Here is a 6000-nt window from a genome sequence, read left to right on the forward strand (position 1 = left end):
CTCTCTCTCTCTCTCTCTCTCTCTCTCTCTCTCTCCCCTTTAAAAGTTAATTGTCCTTCCACTCTGTACCCCCCCAGGGATTTTTTAAACCACTGCGTGCTAGCTACATAGATGTTTTTATTTTATTATTAACTTTTATTATAGATGACTGAATTAAAAAAGCATTTATTAAGGCCTTTGATGCAGATAAAACTGGAGATGATCCCGTATCTCACCACCAGCACCAAAATTCAAGGCACTTTAGCTGCTGCTAAGGGCTAAAAGAGGACATCCCAGCTCTGACATTACAATGTGTGAGAAAGTCGCAGCAGCCCTAACCTATGGGTCAGCCATGTGCTTGGCTGTGGGTATGGAAAATCGGGGACTTCTCTCAGTGGTGAAAGCAGGCCCTGGATCTCCCACCCTGGGACCTCCATCCCTGGCTCTGCATGGCCGAGATAACTCAAGTGTTGGTGGAATGGAAAAGCCTTGAATCCCTGTCAGGAAGAAAGGCTTCATCCCTCACACCCCTCCCAGGGATTCTGGGATTTGGGAGTTACAGGAAACAATCAATGGAAACTTTATGCAGTTTAAGGAAGCAGTCCATGGGCAGCCCAGCCAGCACCAATCCCTCCAGAAGAAAAGGTTTAAAATAGCAGCTTAACTCTTCTGTAGGACTCATGAGGTGTTGGAAGGTTCTCCCCCTAGGAGGTGAAGGCTTGTTTCCATTTTACTGAGGTCCAAAAGAGAGGGAGATAATTGTTGAGGTCATCCATCAAGTCAGTGACAGGGATCCCAAATACAGTGTGCTTTCCAGGGAGATACAATAGAATGCAGAGCTCCCTGAGGGCCCAGGACTACAGTTTTAATCTTTGGTATCCCCAGCACCCAGCAGTCGGGAAATAGGAGGTGTTTGATAAATAGTCATTAGCTGAATTGGGCTGGAAAGGGATGCTGACTTACTGATAGTCTGAGATTCTTACCAACTCCAAAAACATCCAATCATTCACAAGCATCTAACTTTATTCGTTAGGCAATTGGGGTTAAGTGATTTACTTAGGATCCCACAGCTAGTGCTAATCATCTCAGGTCCTCCTGACTCTAGTGCTCTATCCACTGCACCATGCAGCTGCCCCCACAGTGCCGCAATTCTCCAGGAGCTTCCTGGGAGAGTTTGTACCAAATCAGATCCATTCCTCAAACATCTCTCTTGGTACTGTTGTTCAGTCATGTTAGGCTCTTTATGACCCTGTGAAGGGAATTATAATTTTCATATTAATCAATATGATATGGGTAATCAATATACTAATACTTTCCATTTCTCAGAGCACCCTTTTCTGGCTGGGAAGCTAGAAACTCACAGCGCAGCTTAAAATGATCGTTCTGACAGCAGCTCCATTCTTGTGCTACGAATCAAAACTGGTCCTGTCACAGAATCCTGGTTCTGTACCGTGGGGAGGTGGTCACGATCTTCAAGATCTGAAATGGTCACCTAAGAATCACTGTATTGTCCAACACTAGTGGACCGGTCTTGAGAAACTGCTGAAGTACCAGGAATGATTGTGTTGTAATGCCCCCCCTTCCTTCCTCCCTCCCTCCCCTCCCTCCCTCCCTCCCTCCCTCCCCTACCTCCCTCCCTCCCTCTCTTCCTTCCTTCCTTCCTTCCTTCCTTCCTTCCTTCCTTCCTTCCTTCCTTCCTTCCTTCCTTCCTTCCTTCCTTCCTTCCTTCCTTCCTTCCTCCCTTCCTTCCTCCCTTCCTTCCTTCCTTCCTCCCTCCCTCTCTCCTTCCCTCCCTCCCTCTCTCCTTCCCTCCCTCCCTCCCTCCTTTCCAGGAGAGCTCCCAGTTCACAAAGCACATCTCTCCCTCTGCCTCATCAGAAGAGGAAACTAAGGCAAACAGCATGAAATGAAGTCAAATTTGAACTCAGGAAGATAAATTTTCCTGACTCCACCCCATCCACTGCCCCACCCAGCTGGAGGAAATCACTCAGTCCTCAAAAATTTCTATGTAAACCCTTCTATATTCACTTATTTCTTACCTTAACTGAACTTTGAGCTCCTGAACATCTGGAATTGTCGTTTCTTTGCCTTAGTATTTGCCTGGCACACAGTAGTTGCTTTAATAAATCCTAGTGATTGATTCCAAAACCTAGAATTTAATCTCTTAGGACACAGTAGTTGAATGGAGAGCCTTCTCTGAAGCGAATCCAAGTGGGAGCAGAGAAAGGCTTCCTTTAACTCATTTCCTTTTTAATTATCTTTTCTTTTTATTAAAAGCTTTTTAACTTTTAAGGCATATGAGAGATACTTTTTCAACATTGACCCTTGCAAAACCTTCTGTTCCAACTTTTCCCCTCCTTCCCCCCACCCCCTCCTGCAGATGGCAGGTAATCCAGTATATGTTAAACATGTTATCATATAGGCTTCAACTCCTTTCCATTCTCAAAATCTCACCGTTGTAACTGATTTCTTGGCTGCTTCTGAAGGTCTCTGTGGTGTTTCTGTCTAGAAAGTCCAGGAATACATAAGTACTGAATAAAAACTTTTTAATTGGATTGATTGGATTAAGGGGAAAAGGAAAAGTAATTCATTCATACTCTTACTGTATTCCAGATAGGATTAATCAGTTTGATAGGATCATAGCAAAATTCTCTAGATAAGGCCCCAGAGTTGTGAACTACAGATTATAAATTCACTTAGTTAACTAAAGGCCTTCCACCCTTGTTTTGTCTTCCCCTGATCAAGCCCAGCTGGACAAAGATCACAACTTTTTGGAAAATCCCCCCCAATATTTTTTGTACCTTCAGAGCAATCCCTTATCTAATGGGGGCAAGTGATCATGTTGTGATAGCTTGTATCATTTCCTCCTGCCCAACCTAAGAAATTTGTCCATCTTGTGTTTTGTTTTTTAATTTTTAAATTTAATTTACTGCCTTGGGGTTAAAGTAATTTGCCTGGGTCACACAGCTAGTAAGTCTGAGGTCAGGTTTGAACTCAGGGCCTTCTGATTTCTGAGGGTGCCCTAGCCAGTAGACCTTCTAGTTGCCCCAGGCTGTCCCTTTGGTGTGGAGATTTCCTTCACCCAATTTATGTTTCAATTATGTCAACAGAATTCTGTATTTGGTATGGCTGTTCCGGAATGACTGAACATCAGGAACAAGGGAGCATCTCCCATTGGGAGGAAGATCTGAGGGGTCCATGGACCCTTTAATAATTAAAGTGCTATTGGACCAGACCTGTACCCCAATCTTTTTTTATTGTAGGTGGAATAATTTTAATCCCCACAAGAGGTAGGAAACTAGAGTTGGATTCTTGGCCCTATAAACAATTCTTGTGTGTCCTTGGGCAAAGTAACCTAAACTGTTTCTTCCTATAAAAAATAAGGAATTAACTTAAAAAAAAAAAGGCAGCTAGGTGGCGCAGTGGATAGAGCACCAGCCTTGAATTCAGGAGAACCCGAGTTCATATCTGGTCTCAGACACTTGACCCGTCCTAGCAGTGTGACCCTGGGCAAATCACTTTACCCCAGCCTCAGGGGAAAAAAATAAATAACAAAATTTAAATCCCCCAATTAAACAGTAAAATTGAAATACTGAAAATCAAGAGAGATTGACAAAAATTGAAAGTTTAAGACATTTAAAATAACTCTATCAGAAAAATCAATTGATCAAGGTATAAATGAGTTCCTTAAGAAAAAATCCCAAGACTAGATGGATTCACAAATGAATCCTACCAGACATTTAAGGAAAATTTAATCCCATATTATATAAACAATATGAAAAAATAGAATCCTTTCAAATTATTTTTATTACACAAATATGGTGCTGCTACTGAAAAGAGGAACAAAACAGAAAATTATAGAACTCTTTTAAAAATGGATATTTTTAAGTTTTAAATAAAATATTTGCAAAGAGATTACATCAACATGACCAGATGGGATTTATATCAGAAATGCAAAGCTGGCTCAATATCAGAAAAACTATTAGCATAATTGACTATATCAATGACAAATCCAATAGAAGAAATCATATGATTATCTCAATAATTTCGAAAAGGCTTTTGACAAAATACAATTCTCATTCCTATGAAAAACACTAAAAAGCATTGGAATAAATGGAGCCTTTCTTAAAATACTTAGAATCTAACCCCAAGAGCTAGCATTATCTATAATGGGAATAACACAGATCAGGAGTGAGAAAAGGCTGTCCATTATTACCACTATTATTTAATATGTACTAGAAGCAGTAAGACAATGAGAAATTGTAAGAATAAAATTAGGCAATGAGGAAATAAAACTCTCAATTCTTGCAGAAAATATAGCATACCTAAAGAGCTCTAGAAAATCAACTAAAAAACTAGTTGAAACAAAACTGTAGTGATATTGCAGGTATAAAATAAACCTACATAAATCACCAGCATTTCTGTATATTGCCAACAAAACCCAAGCAGGAAGAGATAAAACCATAAATTCAATTTAAAGTAACAGCAGACAATATAAAATACTTGGGAATCTACCTGCCAGAACCTATATGAACCCAATTACAAAATACTTTTAACACAAAGGCAGATCTAAACAATTGGAGAAATATTAAATGCTCATGGATAGGCCAAATCAATATAAGAAAAATGGCATTTCTACCTAAAATAATTTACTTATTCAGTGTCATACCTATGAAACTACAAAAGGATTGTTTTATGAGCTAAAAAAAATTAAAAATTCATCTAAAAGAAAAGAGGTCAAAAAAAATCAAGGGAATCAGTGGAAAAAATATATATGAAGGAAGGTGACCTGGCAGTATAGATTTCAAACTCATGAAACAATGGTAATCAGGAAAACCGTCTGGTAGTGGCTAAGAAACAGAATGGTGGATCAGTGGAATACATTAAATACACAATATATCATAGCAAGTGACCAGAGTAATATAATGTTTGATAAACCCAAAGATTTGAGAAAAAAGAATCTATTTGTATACAATATTTGAAGCAACTCTTATTGTGGTGGAAAATAATTGGAAACTGAGAACTGTCCATTAATTGAGGAATAGTTGAATAAGCTGGGGCATGTCATTGTGATAGAACGTGATTGTTCTATAAAAAATAATGGGTCAAATTCTTTCAGCAAAAATTGGGAAGACTTACAGAACTGATGCAGAACGAAGTGAGCAGAACCAGAACATTGTAGGCAATGTTGTAAATGACTTAGTAGCTACTCTGAGCAATACAAGGATCCAAAATCATTCTAATAGAAAAGTGTCTGGTCTTTGTTCCTTTCTTCCTCCCTCCCTTCTTTCCTTGCCAGACAATCAAGGATAAGTGACTTGCCCAGGGTCACCTCCCCTTTCTTTTATTCTTTAAGAAGGTGCCTCTGCTGCTGCCTGGGCTGACCTGATATAGCCTGGTGAAGGACCTAGTTGGGTGTTACTTGAAATATAAGACTCCATGAAACTAGGGGGAGGTGACTGGGGCATTGTCCCAGGGCGCCAAATTATAGTGTACCCATGGCAATGTCCCACAGTGAACTTCTTGCCTTCCCCTATGCCCTGACTTCTCACCTTCATCCCACCTGGCCCCTTGCCTGACAAGGCCTCTGGGAGTCTCCAGGCCCTCCTTCAGAAACCATGCTGGGCCCTAGGGTGCCCTTAAGGCAGCACCCTAAATGAGCCCATGGGGGGGGGTCACGTCCTCCCCTCACACTCTCCCCCAGACTCATCACCTGCAAACCCAGGCAGCTCTTCTTCCCTTCCAAAAGCCATTCTTAGGCTTAGCCAACCCCACCCTGACCCCAGGCCTCAAAGTGCACCCACCTTGGAGTCATAAGGGCCTTAGAATCCAGCCTCAGATAATCACCTAATCCACAAAACCCTCCCAAACGCCCTCCCACTCACCCACACCAGATATCCAGGCTCGGCTTAAACACCTCCCCAGACAGGAAGCTCACTACCTCTCAAGGGCCAGCTCCGGAGGGGAAGGCCTCCCTGGAATGGGGCTCCTGCCTCATGAAAGAAACAGCCACAGCCAAGC

This window comes from Sminthopsis crassicaudata, chromosome 5 (assembly GCF_048593235.1).
Source record: "Sminthopsis crassicaudata isolate SCR6 chromosome 5, ASM4859323v1, whole genome shotgun sequence".
Classification (NCBI taxonomy): domain Eukaryota; kingdom Metazoa; phylum Chordata; class Mammalia; order Dasyuromorphia; family Dasyuridae; genus Sminthopsis; species Sminthopsis crassicaudata.